Source organism: Chelonoidis abingdonii, chromosome 4 (assembly GCF_003597395.2).
Source record: "Chelonoidis abingdonii isolate Lonesome George chromosome 4, CheloAbing_2.0, whole genome shotgun sequence".
Classification (NCBI taxonomy): Eukaryota; Metazoa; Chordata; order Testudines; family Testudinidae; genus Chelonoidis; species Chelonoidis abingdonii.
Window position 1 is genome coordinate 30,852,477 of NC_133772.1, and position 26,989 is coordinate 30,879,465.

Below are 26,989 nucleotides of genomic sequence, written 5' to 3' on the forward strand. Positions count from 1 at the left end.
GTGTGTGTGTGTGTGAATGCATGACTGTAATATATCATATGCATATGATAGAGTATTAATTAATACCTGTATTACTAATAAATGTGGTGTTTTGCCTTAATCCCCCTGAAAAGATCCCGTATAGTACTTTGAGTACAACAAGGGCTCGATGGCCAGAGCGGCACCCCTGCCGCATTCCCTGCCCGAAGCTGACCGGCTTGGTCAGGGTCCAGTTGAGCCTGACCAGACACTCTGCAGAAGCGTACAGCACCTGGAGAAAACCCACAAACTGGGACCCGAAACCCAATGCTCGCAGAGTGCCCAGGAGATACCCATGGTCCACCTTGCCAAATGCCTTCTCCTGATCCAGGGACAGGAGGGCGAACGACAGACCATCCCTGCACCCAAGCTCCAGGAGATCCCGGACCAGATAGAGGTTATCAAAGATCATGCTGCCCGGGATGGTGTAGGTCTGGTCTGGGTGGATCATGTCCTCCAGCATGTCCCCCAGCCGCCGCGAGATGGCCTTGGCTACGATTTTGTAGTCTGTGCTGAGGAGTGAGACGGGACGCCAATTCCATAAATCGCAGAGGTCCCCCTTCTTCGGCAATAAGGTGAGCACGGCTCACCTGCACGAGAGAGGGAGGACCCCACTCTGCAAGGACTCAGCCCAGACGGTGACCAGGTCCGGGCCGAGGACGTCCCAGAACACGCGGTAAAACTCCATGGTCAGCCCATCCATGCCCGGAGACTTGTTGGTGGGCATGCGATAGAGGGCTTCCGAGAACTCGGCCAGAGAGAGAGGCAGCTCTAACCGGTCCTGGTCACCCGCGCTGACCGTTGGGAGCCCGTCCCAGAGTACTCTGTGAGCGGTAGGATCGGTCGGCTCCGGGGAGAAAAGGTGTGCGTAGAAGGTCCTGGCCCTTTCACACATCTCCTCCGGATCCATGAAGGGGGTGCTGTCCTCTGCCAGAAGGCAGGTGATGTGCTTCTTGGCCCCCCTCTTTTTCTCCAGGGCGTAGAAGAAGCGGGAGCTGCGATCCATCTCCCGAAAGAGGTAGATGCGGGATCGAACAAAGGCGCCCCGGGCCCAATGGTCTTCGAGGACCCGGAGCTCCTCCCGCTTCTCCTGGCACACTCCGCAAAGGGATGGATCCTCGGGGCTTTCAGCCAGACGCCTCTCCAGCTCTAAGATCTCCTGTTCCAGCTGCCTTATCGCACATCCCTCCGTCGGCTGGCGTCCCGGGTGTAGTCATGGCAGAAGAGCCAGGCACGCACCTTCCCCCCATCCCATCACTGCCGCGCCGAGGGAAAGGCACGCTGCTGCCCTCACCAGGCCAGCCAGAACTCCCGGAAGGATGCCATGAAGCCTGCATCCTCCAGCAAGCTGTTATTAAAGTGCCAGTAGGCCAGCCCCGGCCTCTCCTCACAGAGAGAGGCCGTCACAGTAATGAAGTGGTGATCCAAAAAAGGAGCCGGCCGGACGCTGGAGGACTGGGCTCGTGAAAGATGGAAGCGTGACAAATAGATGCGGTCCAACCGGGAGTGGCACGATCAATGGGCTCTCACCCGGACATAGGTAAACGTGGAGACATCGTCCAGGTGGTGGTCGAAAGGAAGAAACTAGAAAGGGAAGTGGTGGGAATTCCCCATTTCTTGGTGTCTTCTAATGAAGACTAGGTGCCTTTCTGGAATGTGTTTAGTGAAAAACTAGCTACGAATCTATCCAGAAAGCATGCGCTATGCAGGGTGTCAGATTACATGCTCTAATTGTCAATTCTGTCCATAAAGTCTGCTAATTTATGAACAATTGAGCGTAGCACGGGGAAGAGCGTCTCATGTTCTACTATGTAGTCGGTGTCATCCCCACAATGAAGAGTCACTGAGTGGGGTGATCCAGGGGCAGCAGCTCAAACATCCAATGTGGCTGGACAGGGGCAGGACATCAGCACTGCAGGAGATGGGTGGGTGTGGCAGTGACATCACAAGGGCCGTTGGCAGGACCTCAGCCTATTGGACAAAGGTGATGGGAAGGCGATGATCTCACAGAGAGAGCTTGACATCAGCCAGGCAGGACAGGGGTGCAGGACAGGGGCAACCTTGGAGATCCCTGTAGCTTTGCTTCAGCACGTCTCCTTCTCGAGGTCTCTCCTTGAGGACTGAGAGAGAATTCACTTTCACGTATGTGAGCGCAAGGAGGACCCTCTTCGGAGTTTTCTCCTTTTCCTTGATTGATTTTGCTAGAAAACAGATGTCCCTGTATAGAAGGTAAGAGCCTCTGAGAGGTTTGGAACCTGTTCAGTCTGATCCATCAGGTGCCAGCTGATTTTTAGGAAAGGAAAACACTAGATTGTGGGGACAGCATTTGATTTCCGACCTAGGACTTTGTCCCTTAGAATTACTGGGGACCTTGGGGTTTCTCCTTTTTGTTTTCCCTTTTCCTCTGTCCCTCCTACCTTTCTCTTCTTGTTTCCTTTGTCCTTTTCCTCTGCTCTCCTCCCACCACCAGGAGCTCTGTGTGTGCACTGGCGGGGGTGGGAGGCCCTCCCAGAGAGGTGAGAGTGGAATAATGCTCCGAGAGTTATCCCTTCGGTGCTGACCTGCACCATTCTTTGGGCCATTTGATGAGAACACTTAGCCTCCCACCCCTCAAAGTCTCAACCTTGATTGGCTGAGGAGGGGGCGATTGACAGGAAGGAAACTCTGGTCTTTGTTGTTCTCTTTTATGACCAAGCACAGAAGTCACAACCAGTTATATGTTTGACCAATGTTGATGCTGCTCGCCATTCATTGTCTCAGAGCAGTTCATGATCCTCTCTAACCTTCCAATTCTTCTACAATAATTGCTGAATAATTCCTGTGAACAATTATTGGTCTGTAGCTCATTAGAGAGCAACTCTGCTCCTGAGTGGCTGCATCAGCCAAGACACGTCACTGCTCCTTTCTCAGCCTCAGTTTCTCCTTTTGTGAAGTACAAATGACAATCCTCTCCCACCTACCTCATGATGGGTGTATGACGGGGATCCATTGAAGAGTGTCACTAGTAGCAGTGCAGAATAGGAGGTGTCCTATCACATTAAGCCATATCAGATGATGACATAATATTCTATTGTATTGGTATTTTATTCTTTTGAAATTGTTCAGAGCAGCAACTACTTAGCTCAGACTGAAGCATCTCATCTAATTTTCTAGATCCCAGTGTCTCCTTTTTGTGTACGACGAGACAGTTGAATGCACTGTGACAAAGGGGAGATGCTCTTGTTTTGCAAACAAATATTTTTGCAAAGAATTTTCATCCTACTTTTTATGATTTCAAGAAACAAAGTGGTTTAGTCATTCAGATTTGGATTTTCTGACAGAAAACGGTTTCCATGAAAATTTTAACCTTTTATTTCCTGGGCTCTATCCCTGCTTCCGTGGGGGTTGTTGTCTGTTAGTTAGAACAGGAGTCAGGACTGTTGACTTCTCTTTCAGGCTCTGTCACCGCTTTGCTGTGGGACTCCTTGGATAGGTCCAATGGGAATAGAGTCAATTCTCTAACTCTAGGCAGCAGTGAGCCTGGGTGAGAAGGGATGATCAAGCTGTCTGCAGAGGAGAAAGGGATGTTTCCAGGTGTTGAATTCTAAACTTTGCTAAAATGGCTAGCTTAAAGAAACAAGAAATAGTTGGGGCCAGACTTGAATCATTGTCTTTTTTGAAGCCCATTCAGGGATGTGAGTGCCAGAGAGCCATATAGAGGGGGAGAAACTTGCCCAGTCCCAAAGATCAATAGACAGCAATGGAACCAGGAGTGACATTTCCTGTCAAAGGCAGGGGGACCGGACCTTAGGGCCTGGTTGCAATTGCCAGCTGTGGGAAGGAGTGTGCAGCAGTGGTTAGTGAAGGAGTCCATCCATGGCTCTGACACTCGATGTGAACCTGAGGCGACAGCTGAGGCCCGTTTGTCATCAGTAGGCTTTGGGTCCCATGGCTACAGCCCAGGGGGGTTGGGAGGCTCCAAGAAGGGGGGTAAAGTGCTGGGATGTCAGGATCCTGGAGCCGCTGTCACCTCTGCACTAGGGCAGTGTTCTGCACCCCGCTGCTGCTGGCTGACATTCTCCGTCCCCTGGCAATAAGGCAGACTCTTGTTTTCACAGCCAGTGGATCACCCTAGAGTCATCACGCTGCCTGCTGGCTGGGCAGGGTAACTCCTCAGGTCACCACCCTCTCCAGTCTGCCTTGGGCTTGGAGAGTGAGGAGGAGCGTGAGAGACATCTGCTGACCCTGAACATCTGCCATCCATCAGACCATCATCTAGAGCAAGTGAGTGGCATTAGGGTTCCTTGATGGCTTACTCTGTCTGTCTGGAGAGAGGCAGAAAGAGTGGGAGAGAACATCTCCAAAGAGAGATTTCATTTGCAAACAGCCCCCAAGAGCCCCTCCCTCTCAGACTGGGCAAGGCTTCTCCAGAGCTGTTTCCAGTGTGTTTGGAAAGGTGCCAGCAATGGGGATCCCAGCCCTTCCTTTGTGGGACACTGTTCCCCAGGCTGAAAGTCTCTGAGCTGGGCCAGAGCCTGTGAGCTGCTGAGCATGGAAATCAATGGGAGGAGGGCCCTGGTCTTTCTGTGCCTAGGGTCTTTGTGATTTTGACATGGGGAATGGTTTCCCATGAGAAGTGTGGACTCCTGGGTTCTATTCCTTCTCTAGCCCGGGCGGGGGAGTGTAGCCTGGGACGACAGGAGGGGGCTGCTTGTCCAGAGTAACCAATGGTCTTTGGGACTGACCCCATTGCTCTGAAAGGATGAGACTTCCTGGATATTGTAGCAGCAGCAGCAACAGGGATTAGGAGGGTGAACGTTGGGAGCAGATCATGCAATGAACTCCTGCCAGTGTGTGTAGCTTGTACTCTCTGCACTCCTGTGTAGGGAGACGGGGCTGCTCTGGTTGGAGCAGGGATGAGGAGAGACCGAAAAGGCCATGAGCGAAAGGCTACCTTGAGCCCAGACTCACACCTGCTCCCCGCTCAGTTCCAGGATGGCCAGGCTCCTGAGGATGTTCAGGAAGAAGGCTCTGCAGGTGGCTCCAGAGTCTGAGGGAAGCAGCTGCCATCTTCCCAAGGGGCAGAGCAAACTCTCCATCCCCGCTAACAGGGAAGCAGCTCCCATCCAGGACAGAAGGTGGAAGTGCCCAGCCTTCTGGTGAACAACACCAGCTCCCAGCGCAGGTGCTGAGCTAGGAGAGTTCCCGACCAGGCCCAGATAGAGCTGGCTCAGGATGTGGTTTCACAGACAGGACCCAGCCCAGGAGGGGTGCCAGGCAGGGAGGCTCTGGGACTTGTTTTGTGGGCAGCAGTAGCCCCAGTAGCCCAGCCCTCATTGCCAGCAAGAGGCATCGCCCTGCCCGGTCACTGAGGACCTTCCAGCCCCCTCAGGCCAGGAGGTGGAAGAAGCCAATCCCAGCACCAGCAGCTCATCACAGGACAGCAGCAGCGCCTGGGACTCTGACAGCAGCGACGTCGATGGATGCTGCTGCTTTGAGGAGTGAGAACGGGGATGTGAACATCCTGGTCCCAGACACTCTCCCAGTGATATGGCAGGGTGGGGAAGGGGTCTCCAGCCCAGGTCTCTGGCCTGAGCCATGTGTACCCCACTGACACCAGCAGCCATCACACAGCTGCCCCTGCAGCAAGGGGAACTAGGGGTGGGGGGCATCAAGAGCTGCTGCCACTTTGTCCCTTGATGTTCCGGGGCTGGGGGAGTAGAAACTTCTCATGGAGTCCTGGACAGTGGAGTGGGGGCTCTCTGCTCTGGGCTTCTGAAGCTGTTGGGGGCTGAAGGCATCCCTGAGAGGGAAGTGTGGGGCCCCATCTGCCCTGGGTGTCTCAGGTGGGAAGGGGGGTTTTTAATCCTGCTCTCCCCACCACGCCCCTGTCCTTCCCCCAAGAGGCAGCAAGGATCACCCTGTTGCCTTCTCTCTCTGGTACAGGGACCCCCAGGGATTCAGAGGAAGAGGAATAGCTGGCCATGTCCACAGATGAAGCTGCTCTCAAGGTCATCAGAAAGCAGCTCCAGTGCATAGAAAAGGTACAAATGTTCTCCATGTGGGCTGGAACCAAGATTGTCCTGTCCCTTCCCAGCATCCCCACCCCCTACGGAGGGTGTTGTCCCTGATGATCCACCACCCCTAATGGGACCCTTTTACTTCCATGCTTTGGGACCCCCAGGATGGGGGTGTTTGTCCCACAACAGCTGAGGTCTCCTCCCCCCATAGGCACTGTCCCAGTGATCCTGCTTGTGCAGGAGTGGTGGGAGATTTGGACTATAGGCAGGTTTCCACAATTCCCCATTAAGGCCTGAGCCTTGGAGCTGGAGTGGGTGAGGCAGAAAGGTCCCTAGCTAACAGGTTCTCTCTAGCTATACCCCGCTCCTGGTGAGTACAGGATGAGGGGCAGCAGCTCATGTCCCTGCAGGCCATCTAACGCGTCTGTCTTGCTGCACAGGACAGAGGGCAGGACAAGCTAGAGCCGTGCTCCTGCAAGGCAGCTGTGGTGGAGAGGGTTGTTGTGAGTTAGACATCATACGGCAGCTGGAGGGAGGAGAGAGACATGGGATTGGCAGGGGTATCATCGGGCTAATGGGTGGGGGCTGGGTGGTGTTGGAGGGGGCAGCAGAGGGCAGGGATTGCTGGGGCTGAAGGCTGCTGAGAAGAGAAGGGAGTAATTGTGAGATTGGGCAGTGGGAAAAGGGGGCGGAGCAGCTGAAATGGGGACAAGGAATACAGGTCCAGCTGGTAGTTGGGATGTGCCTGGAAGGGGCAGTTTTTGATAGGAGGAAAGAAAAAACAAGAAAGGGGGGAAATAAAAAAGTTAGGAATGAGCTGGGCAGAATCCGGAAGCGGGAAAGTTGATATGGGCGAAGAAAATCAGAGGAGCAGGAGGTAGGGGGGGAGCCGCTGGCCAGTGGGGCACTGGCTGGGTATCTCCTCATTGGGAGGTGTCAGTGAGACCGAATCTCTCATGCTCCTTTGTTCTTCACATCTCACAGAGCTCATTAAGAGCGCACACCTACCTAAAACTCTCCCACCACGCCATCTCTCGCCAACGCCTGGGGCAGCTGGCAATCTCCGATAACGAGACAGCACCGCTCCCTCCACCGCCGCGGCTCCCCGAACCAGTGCTGCTCGGCCCAGGCGGTGCAAATGTCCTACCCAACCCAGGTCACCTGCCAGGGACTGGCTCCTGCTAGGCAGAAGAGCTGGTGGGGTGGGAAGGTTCACTCTTTCCTGGCTGGGCTGTTCTTTTCACTCCACTAACATTCCAGGGGCCTTGGGGAGGGGCTCACTCCCGGGCTCAGATACAGGAGGGGCAGCAGGCTCCAGGGAACAGGCGCTATTCCTGTCCTGACACTGTCTGTCTATGATGCCTTGGCCTTGTCATTCCCTAGCTCAGGGCCTCAATTTCCATTCTCGCCAGCCTGTGCCTCTATCCCTGTGGTTTCGTGTCTGTGTTGGCGACAGTCCCACCCCTGTACTGCACAGTCTAATACCAGCTCCTCTCTCTTGCCAGCACCATGAAACCTGCCCTTGAGCCAGACGTAGAGTCCCACCTCTTGCGAGCTGCCCTTCGCTGCGTCTTCACCCTGGGCACGGAGAAGGACTCCATCAACAGCCAGATATATCCTCCTCTATCCTCCTCCTCTTCCAGAGTGGTCCTTGGACCCTGCTCCTTTGATTCACTAGAGCTCCAGCTTTAGGGGTGGGGTAGGCAGAGATAGAACAAGTTGCAGAGTTGGATCCTTCTCTCCAGAGGATTACCCCTCCATGGGGGATTCTTTCTTTCTTTCTTAAGCCATGTTTTGCCCAGCCGCCCAGCTTCCATCCATAGCAACTTGGCTATTTCATATTCTTCTGCCTACAAGACCCTCTGCAGAGACCTGCTAAGCTCATGGATCAAAGATCCAGGTGTCATCAATCCTTGCTAATTACCTGCACTGGGATGTGAATGAGAGAGGCCAGGATATGTGTTTGGGAGTCTCCCCAGTGCTTCCCAGAGACCTGTCTTCCCATCCTGTGGCAGGTGTAGGCCCAGTTTCCCTAACTCTTTTCCACGCTTTTCAGGCTCTGCACAAAGTTATGCCAGAGCTCCTGGATGCCATGCTGGGGAACGTGCTGGCAGAGTCCCCAGACACAGACAGGCTCCACTACATCTTGGAGGTGAACTCCATAAGGAGGGTTGGGAACCAATTTTACCTCAACTCTTTGGGAGACTGGTAAGGAGAGACTGAAAGATCCATTTTCTTCTCTGTCCTCCTAGCTGGGTCCCCAGTGGGGCGTCCTTGTTGGGGACATCAGTGCAATGCAGTGTCAGGTCCTGCTTTCTTGAGGGACAGAGGAAGGAGCTGGGACTTCAAGCCAGAGCTCTGCCTGGCTCTATTGAGCACTAACCACAGGGCCCCTGGTTGTCTTGGGGACTGAGAGTCTGAAAACTCATCCTTCTCCCAACCCACCCTGCCTGCCCCCAACACACACAGCCCATGAGATTCCGGAAATGGTTCTCAGGGAAGAGGCACATGCTCCTTCCTAGAGGAACAGGAAGACCCCAGGGAATAAGCCCTTCTCTGATACGCTCTGAAATTCCTGGGAGGATTGTGCTCTCAGTGACTTCCTACATGCCAGCAAGGATTTTAGTAGCAGGGAAGGGTGAAGGTTCAGTCTCCTTTCAGGTGAACTGTTCAGGAATCAGGAGTTCTGGGAGGATGGGATCAGCCCCAATTCCGAACCTTGTCCCAATCTAGAGAGACCCTGACAAGTTGGACCTGCAGGATACAAGCTGCATCCTGTGGGAAAGAATCCCCTTCAAAAACTCTGTGATCAATGAATCAGCTATTCCCCCCTGCGCATAATGTCATAGGCCCCTGGGGCTGGGAGTGTGGGGCTCATTTGCAAAGCACCACCTGCCCATTGATCCTGACCTGCCACCTTTCCCCACAGCATGTCAACCTCTGGATCGTGTCCAGGGTGTCCCAGGAGAAAGCCAGGGCCATTAGGAGCAGCATGGCCCTGCTCAGATATGCAGTCACCCTCCCTGGGTTTGACATGAGTGACCTCTGAGCTCAGCTTCCTGACTCCAGGAATAGGCTGGCTGGCTCCAACGGGCTGTAGGATCTGTTGCTGCTGCTGCAGGGGCTGTGGGTTTGGAGTGTTCCTCTTGGGAAGGCAGAGGCAGAGCAGGGAATGAGATCGGCTTGAGTCAAGTTCTTCTTGTCCTGATGAAGTGTTGTCCCTGGGCCTTTAAGGGGATCATGCTCCAGCCCCTGCTTGGCATCCCAAAGCAGCTCCTGGCTCCCTTGACAGCAGAGCAAAGGAAGGGTCTAGCTCAGGCTCCTCTCCCCCCAGCATCTCCTTCAGACAGACTAAGGGGAAGGAGCGTTCTGGCCCAGGAGGGACAGGGAGCTGACAGGAAACTGCTGATGGAGTCTCCTCTCCTCTCTCTTCCATTAGATCTCAGCAGAGTTCCCTAGGATGGGTCACCACGTGACCCAGCTGGCTCTGTTTGTCAGTGACTCAGACAAGGACATCAGCCAGCAGGCCAGGGAGGGGACTTACCGCTGTACCAGCTGCTGCTCCAACAGAGGGGTAAGGAACCCGCTGGCACATGGAACCCAATAGGGGAATGAGAGTGACCACAGATGGATAATGGGACCCCAGACAATTTCTCTCAGCCTGACCCCAGATGGAGGACAAGTTTCTCTCTGCCTCTGTTCTTCTCCATTCCACTGTGCAGTCACCAATGGGATTGGAAGGACACAGAAACTGCAACCAGAATGATCATAGTGTCTCTTTCTCTTTCTCTCTTCCAGGGCTGACCATACACGAGGCAGGAGATCTGTGGTGCCACGACTGGCCCCAGGACAGCAGGCTCCTGGGCTATAAGAACACAGCCAGGGTGGGGGAGGTAAGGACACTGTGGCAGGGCATGAGACAGCTCAGGAAGTGAGGCTGGCTGGGGTCCCTGCAGTGGATGCCTCCTGGAGACAGGACAAGAGCCCACTCCTTATTTCCAGCTCAGAGTTCCTCATCCAGCACCCAGTGGGACAGGCTGATGCTAAAGGTCCCACATTGGAACCTTGCTAATTGCCGTGATTTGAGTGTCTTACATGGAACCATTGCTACGTGGCATAAGGAGAATCCCCGGGTGGGTGAGTTAATAGAGGATTATGGCTCTGGGTGTCTCTCTGCTTCTTGTCCCCCTGGCTGATCCCCAAGTGTCTGAGAGGCGAGCACTGAGTCAGTCAGTCAGTCACTATTGCTTGATGAGACCTTTGTTTAATTCCGTGCAGCCTGTAGAAGCAGAGAAAGGAGGTGGGGTTTGCCCAATTCCATTGCTAGTCAGGAAGCAGAATGCCCCAAGCTGGGCACTGGGTAGGGGACACAGAGAGCTCCAGAGCCAATAAGGACCACATGCGCCCCCCTCATGTCTCCAGACCCGGCTAGGGAATGGCAGGGTATCTGGATCTCAGCCACTGTTCCAAAGAAGCACATTGTCACTGACCCAAGTTGCAGCTACTTGCTGCACAAGTAGAAAATCAAAGACACCCCACCTTTCCCCGTGTCTCACAACTGTGGGGAGAACATCCAAACCTTGGAAGACACCATAACTCAGTGGCCCCAGATTGGAATCAAAGGTGAAATGGGTGATTTCCACAACATCACAGAGGAGGCCTTGGAATGGCTCCTGGATCTACAAGTGCATCTACAGAATGCTGCTCTATAGACACCACATGAGAGAGACTGTGTGAGCTTGTCCTGCCTCCCACAAGCTGAATTGCTGCAGCAGAAGAAAAGTTTCCTAGGAGAGTCTGTGATGGGGACAGGGACGTGAGTCTCCTTATCCTTGTCAGGTTGAAGATTGGATTCCCTTTGGAGGAAACCAAGGAGCTGCACTAGCCTTACCCAGCAATCACTAATTTGGGGGGAATAGACCTTTGGTCTGTCAGCTCCAACCCCTTTCCCCACACGCACACTCCTCTAGCCAGTGAGGTGCAGGAGATCTCTCTGCTGGAAGCAATACAGGGTTCCCTATCATCTCTGTTTGCTGCACAGCAGAGTGGGCCCTGCTTCCCCATATTAGAGATCCATTTCCAGCCCATCATGGACCCTGCGATCAGTTGCCCTCCAGAAAGAGCCACTGGAGGCTTTGGTCCCTAAGCATCTGCCATCTTTTAAGAAAGGGACTTCCCTGAGCCAGGGAACCTGAAAGCCTCCTGGGGAATGAACTGCCTTGGCTACAGCAGCTCTCTTACCCTTTCTTTGAGGCACCAGATGCTGAGGCCATTCTATCTCCAGCACTTGGAGGCTGGCTCTGGGCAATCTGCTAAAGCCTCATGTCCTTTGGTTTTAAGTCTTTGGAAAATTTTTCTCTGAGGGACAGAGAAAATACTTCCTCCAGACAGCAATGCTGGCGACCCACAACCCCCTGCTCCGTGTCAGCCAGGTTGGGCTGCTCCTCACATACTCCATCCTGGGGGAAACCCAGCAGCTGATGGGGGACAAGGTAAGCAGCTGCATTAGACTCAGGAGATTGGGGCGGGGCTCAAGTCTCATACTCCTTCGCTGACCTGGGAGCAAGGAGCCTAGTGGGGCTTCTGGACTTCTGTTCTTAGGATTTGCTGCTCTGCTCTCACTCCTGGGAAGGGCAGGAGAGTCCCCTAAGTGCCCTCTGTGAACCTTTCCTGCCCCACAGAGCTGCACCCATTTCCCCATGGCCTAGTGTCCATGTCACCCAAGCCACCACCCAGAGCTGCTTCCATCACTGGCAGCCTGGGAGGCCAAGGACTGATGGGTGATGGCAACTGGCCAGGCAGTTCTGAGGCACATGGGTGGGGGAAGCTTGTCCTGCTGCTGGCAGGGCTGGACCCACTCTAGAGAGAATGGGAGGATTCAGTCAGCAGGGACTGCTGACCTGCCCTGTTCACCAGGGCTGCCATCCTGTGGCTTCAGCATTTGTCACTGGGATGACTTGGGGAAAGGTCTCAACCTCCCCACGTCCCCACATCCCACTTCACTGCTGTCAGAATCCCTCCTGCCCCCCTCCCTGCCCTACCTGGGTGGGGATGGAGGTAGGGGTGGAGGAGAGGGTTCTACAGACTTGAGCAGTGTCCCCAGGTGGGTTGGAGGTGCAACAGCTGTCAGGGGCATTGACGGGGAGGTGGCAGGAGCTAACTCTACAAGGAAGGGGATTGGCACTGGAGGTCACTAGAGAGGACAACAAGCCTCCATCCTGGGGATCAGGAGGGTGAATCCACCACTCAGACATGAGGAGCTGCTGGGTGGAAATGATGCTGGTTCCAGGTGCCCTTAGTCCTCCCTGGGCAGATTTCTGGGCATTGTCTCAGTCTCTGACATGTTCTCGTTCCCCTGCAGCTGGAGGATGTCACAGCCAAGGTGATGTGTCAGCTGCGCATCATCCGGCACTTGCACCAGGTGCCCGAGGTGCTGCAAGGGCTGTGCCTCATCTGATACCCTTAAAGGTTCCCCATGTTCAGCAACTCCCGCTCTCTGCTGCAGGTACTGCTCTGTCTCACTGTAAATGAGGGGCTAGTGGAAGGGGAAATGGAGGCCCCTGTCACTGACAGAAACTCTCTCCCCTCTCTGTGGACCAGGGTCCTTCCCTCTGACCCCAAACTTCCTTCATCTGGGGCATGAGCTCTACCCCTCCCCTCTTTCCTTGCTCTGTCCCCATTCCATTCCCCGTGCTCCCAGGCAGATTGTACCTCAAGGGGAATAAGGCAACGCTTCAGGAAGAAAACTTAGAAATGGTAGAGGAGGAATAGGAAAGGAAAGCCCCTTTTCTCAGAACATACAAACTCGACTCGCTCCTGTATTTATCACCAGTGGATTTAGCCTCCCTCCTTGTGGTGTAAATAAAATAAAGAGGAGACAAGGCAATTTGGTACAAACAAAGGTAAGTGTATTCAGGGTAAAGGTACAGAAAAACTGGGAGGAACAGGGGAAAATGCAAACTTAATTAGTACAATGAAACAGCGGCTGGTTTGGGGAGCTTAAAGCTCAGGCCCATAAACCCTACTTTGAAAACTGGAAAGCAATAAATGATGCCCCAATACAGAAACCTTTTCCTAATGTTCAGGTGCAGTGGATATCACGTACAAGGGTGATGTCTAGGACTTTCTACTCTCCAGCTGATTTAGAGCCTTTGAGGAGAAGCACTGGGGAGTCCAGACGACTGTAGGATTTTGTCGCTGGCAAGGAGGCCCTCTGGGTTGATGGACACCAGGAATGCAGGATGGCAGGAATGGTGCTGACAGGCCTCCTTTTCCTGGTATTCTTCACTCTTCAGCTCTGGAGCGCTGGGGTGGACAGCCCTGTGCAGGCACTGAACAAGTCCGAATATCACTTCTGTGGTGGGAAAAGTTCTGAGGAGATGGAAGGCTAAGGGCTGGGTTTGGCGGGAAAAACTGGTTTTGACCGGTTTGAGCCTGTGTCCTGATGGTAAACAAGTCCCCTCTCAGAGATGGAGTCCAGGGGTCAATAGTTCATATGCTCCATATTGGATCTTATTTTAAAGCCAGTGATTTACTTCATAAACATCTTATTAACCAACTAATTGAACATATTAAACAGTTTATACTTTTTACACCTAACACAGAGATTTCCCTGCCCCATATGGCGCAGAAGGACCTTTGTGTCAGGGCTGCAGACTGTCTGCCCAACTGAAGCTCAGGAAGCTCCGCATTTGAGGAGATGAGGATGGGAGAGAGGATCAGGGCCTGCTTCACCTCCTGTCCTTTATTCTTCCTTTGGCCCTTCTATGGGCTCTCAGAGGGTGACAGGAATAGGAACCTCCTCCCCACCTGTCTTCTAGGCCCTGCGGTGTGTGACAGCCTCCCAGATGGGTGCAGTCAGAAACTGAGCAACCTCAGGGAGCAGTGGGGACAGGTCACCTTGTCCTATGAAATCAAGCAGTGCTAGTTCTCAAAGATGCTGAGAGGGAAGACCCCGCTCCCTCATGGAGGTAAGAGCCATTGACATCTTTGGGCATATAGGTCTCCTGGGAGAGAAATGGGATCCCTGCTGCATAGCCTGGCTGGGAGCTTCCCCCATGCCTGGGACAGAGACATCTCCATCAATGTGTCACTCTTGTTTTTTTCCTAGCAGAAAGCTCCCCAGAGATGTCCTCAAACCTGTTCTCCTGGGAACATTTCTGGGAAGAGGCTCCCGTCCCTCAGTCTCCAACTCCATCACACAGTCTCATTCACATAACAATATCTGCGCTCTTCAGCTCCACTTCCTGCAGCAGGACAAATGAACCTTCAGCTCCTAGAAACCTGACTCTGACCTCCTTCTGATCAGCAACGGAGTTTCCCCATCCCCTTAACAAACCTGTCAGCCTCTGGATGATGAATGTCAGAGTCACCTGAACCAGCAAAACTCCAACTGCAACCAGTCGAACTTTTGTGAACTTAGCCCCTCTGGAAACCAGGTCTGAACTGGAGAGATCTGAACTCATGGACTCCTAGACTTTAAGGTCAGAGGGGACCATTTATGATCATCTAGGCGGACTTCCTGCACAATACAGGCCACAGAATCTCACCTATCCACTCTTGTAATAAACCCCTAAGCTATGTCTGGACTATTGAAGTCCTCAAATAATGGTTTAAAGATTTGAAGGTCCAAAGAATCCTCCAGCAAGTGACCCGTGCCCTATACTGCAGAGGAAGGTGAAAACCCCCAAGGGACTCTGCCAATCTGTCCTGGAGGAAAATTTCTTCCTGAGCCCAAATATGGCAATCAGCTAAACCCTGCGCATGTGGGCAAGACTCACCTCAACCCAATAAAAGCCTACAGGCCTGGGCAGTGCAGGTCTGTAACAGGGAAAGGAGAGTGCTTTCCTCTGGGCTGCAGAGCCTGGGGTTTAGCCAAACTGATTACAGAATGAGTCCTACCTCAGAGGGACCATGTATTGGCCCCGAAAGAACCAGACTTCAGCAGCGATCAGGCCTAGCTGGGCTATGAAGTGGAATGAGAACTAAGTAGGAAGTTGAAAGCAGCAAGGAAAACCTAAAAGGGAACTTGAGAAGAGAGGTAGGATGTGCCCAGGGAAACCTGCAGCAAAGAGAAAAGAGCAGCCCTAGCTTTTGAGTATAGAGCCCTGGGCTGCTTCCAGTGTGGGACCGGGTGGGATCGGGTTCCTTTACTGGCCCCAAAGAAGGGGACATACATGTACCCGGAGAGGGTTACCAAGCCCAGCAAGGGAGCTGCAGGCTGAGCCAGAGCCCCAGCGAGAGCAGAACTTTTTTGTCTAGGAAGACCTCTTTGGACTTTCAGTGTGTGACAAGCTGAGCCCCAGAAGCATGGACTAAAGGTGGTGAGCTGGCCAGAGGGCCGAATTACCAGGCACAGAGAGTGCCATGGTGCGGGAGTGCCCATTGATGGAGGACAAGAGGGCACCTAACAATGAGTAGATTCATTGATTATTGGCATAGTCAGCAGGATTGAATTCACCCTGTCATCCGTGAGAGCTCATAGAAGTCTTGGTTACTGAAGGAAGGTCCATCCCCCGAAGTGGGATTTCTCATTTGAATTCCAGAGACTGGAAAAGCAGGCAAAGCAGGTCTCGGGGTTTCTCCAGCAGCTCCTGGAAATCCAACAGAAGCAGAAGGAAGTGCAGGCAGAGCTACAGATGCAGTTGGTAATCTTGAGGGAGCAGCAGCAATACCTGTGAGAGATCCTGCAAAGGGAAATCAACCTGCTACGCCCATGGACAAAAAGAGTAGACTCGGAGAGCATGCTGATGCTGTGCTGAGAAGATTAGTCTAGAAGAGCAGGGCATGAGAAAGTGTACTAGAATAGCCTAATGCCAAGATGGGAACAAAAGTTCTTTGGTTTTGGTGCAGAGAAGCAGGCCATATCAAAAATCCCTGCCTGCATAGGAAATTGTTGAGTGGCAAAAGGAGGGGCCAGGGCCCCAAGAAGGTAGAAAGAAAGGAAAAGGTGTCCTCTTGGACAAACACACATGAGGCAAGCTAGGTGGAGATGGCAGGGACGGCCGTGGACCTTGCAGACCCTCCTCCAACACACATGTCGGGTGCTGCAGGGAGGTGAAGGATGAAATGGTTGGCACAGAGATGAATCAGGCTCAAGAGCTGAGCAGTGGTGTGTGCTCAGACCCTGATGGAAAAGGTTTTGGGGGATGCAGCGGGAGTAGCAAAAAGGCTACAGAAGAAGCTAGTGGCTTCAGAAGAAGGCTCTGCAAGCAGTTGTTAATGAGAATGAGTGGCTGCAGGGAGAGCATGGAGATATTGCAGAAGAGAAGGATGGCCTTTGAGTTCTGGTGAGCGAGCTGGCTGGGGAGGTAGATGCTGTGCGCCCGGGCTGTACGAGTACATAGCCGGCCACAGCGATGAGATGGTGAGGGGTGAAGATTGGACAAGAGTAGAACTTGACCCCAGGTTGGGCTGGATTTTAAGGAGGAGGGTATTTCACAGGATGGGTTGGCCTGTGGCTGCAAAGCCTGGAGCTAGGACAAATTGATGACCAAGTGAGCCCCACCTGAGAAGAAACAAAGGAAAACAGCACCAAAAGAACAGAAGTAGACCTAGCTGTTCAGTATGTGGCCTTGGGCCAAAACCTGGAGTCCAGGGTAGGACTGGGTTCTCCCACTGCCCCGAAGGAAGGGGCCACAGAAGACCATAGAAACCTAAGAAGGGCAGAGCAAGCCAAAATCAGGCTGAGGAAGAGCTCTCCACGAGGATGGAAGGCCTTGTTTCTGTTCAAGACATTTTTGGACTTTTGTTTGGAAGGAGCATGACTCAGGAAGGAGTGGGCTAAAGGACAGTCATCTGGTTGGAGGGCTGAGTTCCCAGCCAACAAACTGCAAGAGTGACATCCCGAACAGGGTTGGTAGCCCAGCTAGAAAGCTGTGACACGAGGCCTGGCCAGGATCTAGCAGTGACTGAACTCTGGTACAAAGCTGCTTCCATTATGGAAATAGCCTGGTATTGGAGAGTGGGTGGGGAGACCAGGGAGATGGGAGGGGTTACTGAGGCTGGGGTGGGGAAGAAGTTGTGGGGCTGGGAGGGGAAGGACATGGGCCAGCTTGTGAGAGGGATCCTGCTGGCTGTGTCTGGAGCACTGTGTAGCCTCGTCTATGGGAAGTTCCCATGGGTCAGTGGGGCCTGAATCTCTCCTGCTCCTTTGTTCTCTTTGGGCTTCACAGGAGATGTCTGGTGAACTGCCCGCAGACAGTGTGCCCAGCACTACTCCAAAATTATTAGCTACCTTCAAAGAAACAGAGCACAGCTCAGCCTGTTAGGTAAGCTGGAGACTCATGCTTCACTCAAACACACAACACTGAGGTGCTTTGGGAAGCATAGTAAGAAAGAAGAGATTTAAGTGATACTAAGCAAGAGAAAGAGACAAATTTCAAACAGACAAAGAAAACAAAACACACTTTGTAGTGACTCGTACTGAATCTTAAGAGTCACAATCTTGGCCTTAGCAGTTTCCAGACTAACATCTCAGCTTTCCTAAGAGACCTTATTTGATGTCTCTGTAAGGTACAAAAATCTGGTGATTTGATTGCTTAGCCTTTCGGTTTCAGAGCATCTGTTCTCCTTCTAGGGTGCTTGGAACCTGATTGTAACATCTCTCTTCGAGTCTCTGTCCCAGCATCTTACACGGATGTGTGCTGCAGCCAGCCCGACTCAGAAAGCAGTGGGGAGAGATGATCTCATCCTATCAAACCAAGCAACATGGGTCCCATTGAGGCTTAGATGGAAGATCCCATGCATCTCCTAGAGGTAAGAACCATTCACTCTTCTGGGCACTTGAGGCTGTTGCAACAAAGAGGAGTCTCCTGTTACATAGCCTAGTTGTCATCATGACTTTGTTGTTTTTATTTTAAGAGGATGTGTCCAGCTGGGATCCTGGAGACTGTTTCCTGCAGGAGGTTTGAGCGGGGAGAGATCAGTCACTGTCATGACCCCTGGGTCATTAACCCGGGTCTGCAGGGTTCATGGGAGCAGCCACACTCCAGCGGGCCACCTGGAAGCCTACTAAAAACTGCTTGCCTAGAACTTCCAAAGTCCAGACCCAGTCTGAGGCTCCATCCATGAGGCCTATTGGCAGAGTCCCAGAGCAGCTAATTGGCCCCCGGGACCTCCTCAAAACAACAGCAGGAACAAGAAGTTGTCTGAACACCCGAGCTCCCCTGTCTTCTGAACCGTGTGTTAGCTGTTCCTGCTCCCATTCCCCAGGCTTGATTTCCTGGCATCCTGACTCGCTGGGACTCATCTGGTTTGAGGTCTGGACACAATTTGGTCTTTTGTTTCTGCTGTTCCAGTATCCTGATCCAGCTGACTCTTGAATCCTGTCTTCTGAGTGTGGACTCTGCCTTTGACCACTAGGTCTGGCTGCCCCATGGCTGTCTTTTTACAATTCCTCCAATGCCCTTTTCTGCTCTCCAGCCCTGATCTCCCAGCAAGACACACCAATCCCCTGTCTCCCAGAGTCCTGGTTGCTGCTATTCAATGGCTCAGGGGTAGTGCTTTTATTGCCCCCTCCCCCATTATTGCAGCTTTTCTTATGGGAATCTCCCTAGCGCAGAGGAGAAATCTACTCTTCTCTTAGAATCAGTCCTGATAGCAATTCAGGAAGTCATAGAATGGACGGTCTGCTAAGCTCCCTCTGCAATGCCACTGTCAGAGACCATTCCTAGTGGGTGCCAAGTGACTGCGCAGCAGTTCCTTGAGAGACTCCTCGGGGCAGGGTAGTTGTGTTTGGCGGTGACCTCTGAAAGCTGTGCAAAGAGTGCAGTATTGAAGATACAGAGGGGTAGCCGTGTTAGTCTGAATCTGTAAGAGCAGCAGAGAATCCTGTGGCATCTTATAGACTAACAGACATTTTGGAGCATGAGCTTTCGTGAGTGAATACCCACTTCATCAGATGAATGTAGTGGAAATTTCCAGGGGCAGGTATATATGCCAGTTTGATCTATGGGAAAGGGGGCTGCAACGACGACGTTATCAACTCTGGCCATCCCTAGCAATCAAAAAAAGAGGCGGGGTGGGCGGGAACTTGTCCAGTCATCCTCCTGGTCCCGGGAAACTGCCTGGGTCCGGGCGAGTGGGGCAAATCCTTAAGCATGGTCCTACCTGCTTACATATTTTACAATAGATTTTCCCTTCTTGTGACGGTTGTCTCCAGTGGCCTTCCTGTCCCGCATGAAGCAGGCAGTTGGGTTAAAGGAGATGACGGTTCGGGTTGACCCTGTTTCCCTGCTTGCACTGGGACGCCTAGGTCTCTTTTTTATACTCTCATCCTGCATAGTTCTAATCTCAGGCGCATCAGTTTCGATTCTGTTTCATCTCTTTTCTTTCTAATTGCCAGTAAGAAATGTTGCGGCGGCTATAACTTCCTCAACGTTTTTTCCTTCCCAATCTACTACATTTATCTTTAACTGCTCTCCACTCTAGGCAAGAGCCCTTGCACAAAGCAGACACTAATGCTTGTCTTGCGTTCTTTCTGCATTTTCAATCCCCGAATACCTTTCGAACACTTGCTTAATACGTTCCATATAATCAGCTGGGTTTTCTCCCCTTATCGCTTACAAGAGTTATATTTTGTCCAATCTGTTTTCTTTGGACAAACATTAAGGATTTCATCAATTAGGGCGTTTCGCCTGGCTGCCAGTGCATTTAGATCACGATCAAGAAGGTCACCTTCTCGTGGCCAGGCCGCTCGCTCCATAAACGAGCAAGGGTTTCTCTGGGTATAATGGCGGTTAATAACTGATTCATATCGGCCCATGAGGGGTTATATACATCGGACCAACATGCGCAATTGCCTCTTGGAATTTGACGGGGTCTTCCGTATCTTAGGAAATTTCTCTATGAGCTGTATAATAATCGCTTGTGACCAAGGGCATGTCAGTGACTAACCCGTACCATTCCCAGTGCCGCGCAGCCCCAGGCAACTTACGCAGAGGCATAAGTTTTGGCGGTTCAGTACTGTTCCTTTGTCTTTTGCTCTCGCTCCGTTCCCGTTGTCGGGTGTGTTGTATATAGCACCTAGGTCGTCTTTCATTTCTGGAATTTTACAAGGAGCTCCTTTATTTCTGCGAACCTATTTGATAACCGACGCATACAGTCGTCTATTGATGAATCGGGTCTCTCAATGAATCCCAGTGAGTTCGCTATGACAGCGTCGCAGTCCTGTCTAAAGGCCTGCACCTCCTGTAACTGTTGTTCAGGGTCAACTCTGGGACGTACGGGACTGCTGTCGGCTCCAGAGGAAACATTTGAGGTCCCCGGAGAGGTTTGGCAGTGGGAAGAATCATTAGGGGTAGTGGAGGCTGTAGAAGCTTCCTGTGAACTGCTTCCGAATTCCGAACTGCCAGACAGTGAACGATAAGGGAGGGGCCCCGAGCGAGGCCATTGCTGCATTCTAAAAACAATCAATTAAATCTTCCGGTGGGGCCGATGGGGCTGGCTTTTTCCCACTGGAAAGGGGGCAGATGTCGAGGGGCACAAAGAACTGTTACTGTACGGGATTTAACATGTCATTGGCACTTTTTAGTTTTTCTGTGTTCCTTTAACTGAGTTTTTAATTTTTCCTGGGTATCTTTAGGCTTCTAACTTTCGATTCCTGGCGTCTTTCTCTGTTCATTATGCCATTCTAGGTATGAGTCAAATTGTCCCTGATGTCGCATGAGCAAGAAGGGCACACTCGAAGGTGTCCGATTTAATAGGGTCAAAACTGGCCCTCTAAGGAAATTGTAGCTTCGGATCATTTTTTAGTATATTGGTTCCATTTATGCATATTTTACACTCGACGGACGCGGTGCACATACATGTAAGCGGCGGGAGTACCTTTTGTGGGGCAGGAATCCCTTTGGATTGCTGCAGCCCCCATCATTTAACCTTAGCTTCAACGCTATCTTCAAACACAAGAAACCACGCAGAACACACCTGCCCTCCCCAGTCTCAGGGCCACGCACCAAGGCTCACTGTGGGGCAGCATCACAGGTACAGCAACAGTTCTACAACCTCAGCTGTGGGGCTTGCTTTCGAGACACTCCCAGTCACGACTTTCGCTTCGCAGGAGGTTCGGGGCATCTTCCCACAGCTTTCACACACTCCGGCCGCTCGTCTTATACACTCACACAGGTTGCCACCAAACTTTAACCACTAATCCTGGGTTTCACTCCACTCGGGACCGGATGGGTCGTTTCCAGGGAGCCGCTATCGGGACGGGATCGGGAATCGGGTACGGGCAGCGGGACACTTTTGTACTCTAGAGTCTCCGGGATATCTTAGAAGGGCGTCTGGCTTGTCTGATATCAAACGTGCTCGATTCAGCTTGTGACTTACCAGATCAAGAGCCTACGGACCTCACCTCCACCAAAGCCCCATAGAGATTTCAAAAGGTCTCTTACCTCTTAGTGGGCCCGGGTTGGGAGGGTCGTCCGCGGTCCTCCGGTCCAGGTAGCCCCCTGCGAGATCCGAGTACGGCAACCAAAATTGTCGGGAAAAGAAGACCACCTCTGTACTTTGATCAGACCAGCTGAGGCACCTTTATTGAGTAATACACCTGTGCACAGTGGAGGCCAGTGTTCTCCCATGCAAGGGAATAGGCTGGCCTCCTGAACATGATTATGCTTCAGCTTATATAGCTACAAACCGCAAATTAGCATATTTCATTAATCATTTGTTATATCCTTTATGGTTATTCATGTGACATATATTTCATAAACAATAAGTAAGTTGCCTTATTTGATACTTAAACTCCTATAACCCTCTAAAATGCAGCGTACTGTGTTTATTTCCGTATAAGATAGTCCCCTGACAGTCAGGCAGGCCTTGCTGTTCAGACACCCTACTTGCGTTTTGTGTTTGGCAGGCTATGCAGGCCTATTTGGGGTCCTTGTGACCTGTGTCTAGTTCCCCCATTCCGGCCAGTGCTTATATGCTGATAACTTGTCTTTCTATCTTGGTTAATATGTCGTTAGTACATGCGTTTATTTTTATCAATAATGATTGAAGCAGGCTGTCTGGATTTAGTCGGGTGTTTAGGGAATTTTCATTTAGGCCTCTTTAACGCTTAGGCCTCCTGTGAACGCTAGTAGTTGTTAGTAAGACTAATAGACTAGGGGCCTTTTTCCCTGACAAGCCTTTGGTGTGGGACCTTGTCAAAGGCTTTCTGGAAATCTAAGTACACTACGTCTACGGTCCCCCTTGTCCACAATGTTTGTTGACCCTTCAAAGAACTCCAATAGATTAGTAAGACACGATTTCCCTTACAGAACCATGTTGACTATTGCTCAACAGTTTATGTTTTTCTATGTGTCTGACAATTTTATTCTTAACTATTGTTTTGACTAATTTGCCTGTACTGATGTAGACTTACTGGTCTGTAATTGCTAGATCACCTCTAGAGGCCTTTTTAAATATTGGTGTTACGTTAGTTAACTTCCAGTCATTGGGTACAGAAGCCAGTTTAAAGGACAGGTTAAAACCTTAGTTAATAGTTCCGCAACTTCACATCTGAGTTCTTTCAGAACTCTTGGTGAATGCCATCTGGTCTGGTGATTTGTTTATGTTGAGTTTATCAATTAATTCCAAAACCTCCTCTAGTGACACTTCAATCTGTGACACTCTCAGATTTGTCACCTACAAAAGCCGGCTCAGTTTGGGAATCTCCCTAACATCCTCAGCCATGAAGACTGAAGCAAAGAATCCATTTAATTTCTCCACAATGACTTTATCATCTTTAAGCGCTCTTTGTATGTGATCATCAAGGGGCCCCAATGGTTGTTTAGCAGGCTTCCTGCTTCTGATGTACTTAAAAAACATTTTGTTATTACCTTTGGAGTTTTTGGTAGCCGTTCTTCAAACTCCTCTTTGGCTTTTCTTATTACACTCTTGCACTTAATTTGGCAGTGTTTGTGCTCTTTCTATTGCCTCACTAGGCTATGCTGGGGAAGCAAAACCAAGTGACCTGTTATAATGAATCAGCATCCCACCAGCTGGCATCAACCCCTCTCTGGGTTTCTATCCCAGGAAATACTGTCAGAAACGTCAGCTTCAATGATTTTTCCCGACAGAGGCCCTCCAGCTTATAAACAGAAAAGGTGGAGAGGATGCCCTGGGATAAATGAAGCAGAGAGTAATTGCTGCCGCTGGTTTGGTTTTGCTCCTCGTAACTACGTGAGGAGGAACCAGAAGCATAATTGAGTTTGTGATACCATGTCATCCATTGGGGGCTCAGCTTGTGACACTGAGCATAGGAGATTTCACTCTTGTTTGCTGTCCGTCAGGAATGGAGAATGGACCAATCATCTGACAGGACCCACCAACATCATACAGGAACTGAAATGCACAGAAAGTTCTCACCATAGGATGCACTGATCAGGCGGGGAAAAGTTGTACCAGAACAACTGTTATAATATCCTCCCCGGACCATTAATGAACAGACAAAGGCAGTAAACTCTCAGAGCACATAACCACAAGCACTTATGAGTTCACAATCGACACTGTCAAATGTACCTTCTCTCCCCTCTTCGTAACTGACCAGCACCAAGCCCCGACAAAGCCAGCGCCAAGACTACTTCTGGGTATAGGCGCTGGATTTACGCGTAGCTAGGGGCTTAAATCACGAGCTTTCTGAAGATGTTCTAATGTCCCTCCAAGCTTCTCTCATACATAATGCTAATAGTTAGGTGTCTAATGTTAGCAGGAGAGGTTGAAATAGGCAATTTCTTCAGGTAGAAGACAAGATTGTGTCAGGAGTGGGATGTGAAATGCGCACATACATTATGAGCCTAGAACAACAAATGACAAAAAGACACACCGCTTGCATCTGACATGTGTAGACCACCAGCAGCTGATGGGTTCAGTTAAGGTGTTTTATATTCTTAGTTTTCTTTAAATCCTCTAAACTCTTCAGGGAAGGCAGAGATGGCCACATCTCTGTCAACTTCTAGAACACCTTCTGAGCAGAGCTGCCTTTTTATATGTAGTCTCCTGTCATTTTTAAGTGAATAAAAGATGTTGCTCCATTCCTGAGAAAGTAAGTGCGCGAGCCAAATCCTGCATGGTGGGACTCGACGGCCAAGCAACAGTACCCACCACTGCTACCACCTTCTGTGTTTCAAAAAGAGCTCAGCCCACAGTGTGTCAGACTTTCGAACACCTGGCCAAATTTTTCTGCCTAAATGGGAGTGAGTTCCTTTTGAAAATCTGGCTCTAGGGAGGTGTGAGACGCTTCAAAGTTCTGGCCCTATGCGTCCAAGCTCTCTAACAACTTCACAACTTGATGCATGGGCGTAGAGACCGATGAAAAACCTTCCTTCTGTAGAATTCAGCAAGATTTTCTTATTCACCGAATCACAATGTCAGTGCTGTGATCCCAGTTTAGGACAACAACCTGCCTTTATTTGTATTTTACATGCCATTGAAACCAAACACCCTTACGTTAGGCAAGAGGCTAGAAGTTAGGTCTGCCACTAACCACATTTCCTTCATCGAGTAGCTACTCTGAGCAAAGCTAGTAACTCAGTGGGCAACAGGTCAAAGCCCATGTCCATGCTAGAACACTTCACAGCTAGACCTCAGGATGAATGTGGCTATGATCAGTTTCTCCAGGATGGTTATGTCCAAAAGACTGATATATAAGAGTGGGATAAAAGTTTTTTGATGAATACTTTATTTCTGCAATATTTTGGTTTGACCCAAATAGTTTTATTTAATTTTGTTTCAGAGCAAGAAAATTAGGCAAAAAATATTGCATGCTGGGGCAACCCTGAATGGCCCTGTTGTTATCTAGAAGATCGGTTAGGCTAGCCAGCAAGGGGGAAAAATTCTCCACCTGCTGTTTTGGTAAAAGGGCATGCAGCCGTGAGCTTTGAGGTGCACAGTGGCAAAACATGCCCATATTCTGTAAGTGAACTGGGAAGCTGAGGTTAGGTATGCGTCTCCCAAGACCTCTCAACAATCCTAGAACAAGGGGAAAGCAACGAAAAACAATGGATTTGTTTCCAATTGCCAGTGAAAAAATAACGAACGTTTTTCTGATAAGGTTCACTGGTCTGCCCTGATGGGAATTAACCGCAAGTCGATGGCAATGAAAGTGCCAAAACCTAACCACGAAGAACCACCAGGGAGATAACAATATGTGCTTTTCTTCTCTTTAGCTCCACAGGTTCTTAGGCTACTTCTCTCCAATGTCAACAGATCCCAGGACCACCCCCTGAGAGGCCTAAGAAAGATGACTTCAAGGAACCCCTCCGCTCACAGCACAAGACTGAGCCCAACCCACGCCACTGACACAAACTCAGATGAGGCTTCTCCTCCACCAGGAGCACAGAGCAACACAAAGAAACCCAGGAGGAACCAATCTCCTCTGCTTCATTACCATTGAGCAACCCGCTCAGCAGCCCACTGCTTGCCAGGAAGGACACTGCCTGAAGGAGCTCTGGCAACAGAAGCACCAAGGAGGGGGGTTGCTCCCGCATCGCGTGAGCGATCACATTCTGCCTCCATGTACATGAGCGTCTGACTTTGCATCTTAGTGAGTTCTGTGTACTCACCTAGCCACCCAAAGTCCTGGACCCGACGCTGGGAGAATGGTGATTGGCACAACACTGCAGCCCTTTTCCCCGCCTCTTCAGCTTCACAACTGCAAAACATAACCCCCACAAATGGTTCTGAACTAGCCCTGGGAGAATCTAAGGACCTGCAGGCTTCCCTTACACACCTCTTAAGAAACAGGGATTCCCTTCTCTGACACCCTGGGTGGGCTGCCTTTGAGTTTTTCCCCAGGGGCCTGATTCCCTTGAAAATGTGTGATGTGCACCCATTGTCTTCCTCCTCTCTGGAGCTGAAAGCTTTTTTGCAAAGCTCCCCGACAGATGAGTTCCACACACACTTCCCCCCTGTGGGAGAATCTAAATTTCACCGTCCTACCTGGCTTACTCTGACAGCTGATGGAAGAACAGCATGCTAAATCAACCCAGCTCTCCTGGTCTACTGGTCCAGTATTGTTAAACTGGTTGCGTAAATGGGCCACAGCCACCCTAAACTGGAATTGGCCTCAATAGCACTGAGTGTGGAAACAGCACTGAGGACAAAAAGGAACGCAACTGAACTGATTCAGAAAATAAAGAAGAGAATGATATAAATATTCCAAACCAAATTCCTCAGCCAGACTAGTATTGGTATTCAGCAGAAAATTTTCACTTTGGGGAATTTGTTTTCCCAGTCAGACTTGCAAGGGAAGCCAGAGAGAACAATGTTAAGTTGCCTCCTCAGAACCGCTTGCCTGACACTAGCTGTGGTTCACTGTTGTTGCCTTACATCAGGATGGGGTATTTTAATTAATTTGAAGGTGGTCCCAGGTGTTTGGGGGAGAATATGAGCTGTTACCTTTTGAGATAAAAACTAAGAAATACAGAACTAGAGAATTTTTTCTTTTTTTAGAAATCTGGGCTTTAGACCTTTTTCTTTAAAGCGCAAAGGTGTCTGAGTTTCCAGACTTTTGGTTTGTTTGTTTGTTTAATCTGTCATCTGTAACCAAATGGGAGATCGTTCCTATATAAGGAGCCTGAAGACAAATGTATCAAATGCAGGATACGGATTGAAACCATTCATACAGAAGCCCAATTGGATTACATAGCCCAAGGACCTTAAACCACTCAGCAGCTCATCAGAACTGCAAAGAAGATAGGAGGAGCCCCCTAGCAGGGGTGAAGAGCTCCTCCAGCTGGGCGGACATGAAAGCAGACTTTTCCAAGCAGGCCCATTTTAGCTGGGACCTCCTAGATGGGCACCACTGCCCCCCGTGGCGACGCAAGGATCGGAGCTGACCCCGAAAACTCACCATTAGAGCGCCCAGGCGTACAACTGCTCATGTGTGGCCATCTCCTGTGTTTTCTCTGCACTGTTCGTGCTGGGCAGCCTGAGACCTTAGGGTGGGGCTCCTGCAGCCGCCCAGGCTTCCAGGGGCAAAGGGCACCGTA

At 50.9% G+C, this 26,989-nt stretch overlaps 2 protein-coding genes and 1 long non-coding RNA gene across 3 annotated transcripts in view; 1 reads left to right on the top strand and 2 right to left on the bottom strand.

Moving 5' to 3' along the window:
* LOC142046740 (uncharacterized) overlaps window positions 1–26,989 on the bottom strand; it is a 437,635-nt gene that overhangs the window by 160,159 nt on the left and 250,487 nt on the right. The gene's annotated exons all lie outside the window — the stretch shown is intronic.
* Window positions 1–26,989, bottom strand: part of LOC116830502 (uncharacterized) — a 373,443-nt gene that overhangs the window by 158,429 nt on the left and 188,025 nt on the right.
* On the top strand, window positions 11,240–15,145 carry LOC142046742 (uncharacterized). The gene is made up of 3 exons (XR_012655735.1): window positions 11,240–11,509; window positions 13,838–13,987; window positions 14,128–15,145. It is a non-coding gene; the product is annotated as an uncharacterized LOC142046742 (long non-coding RNA).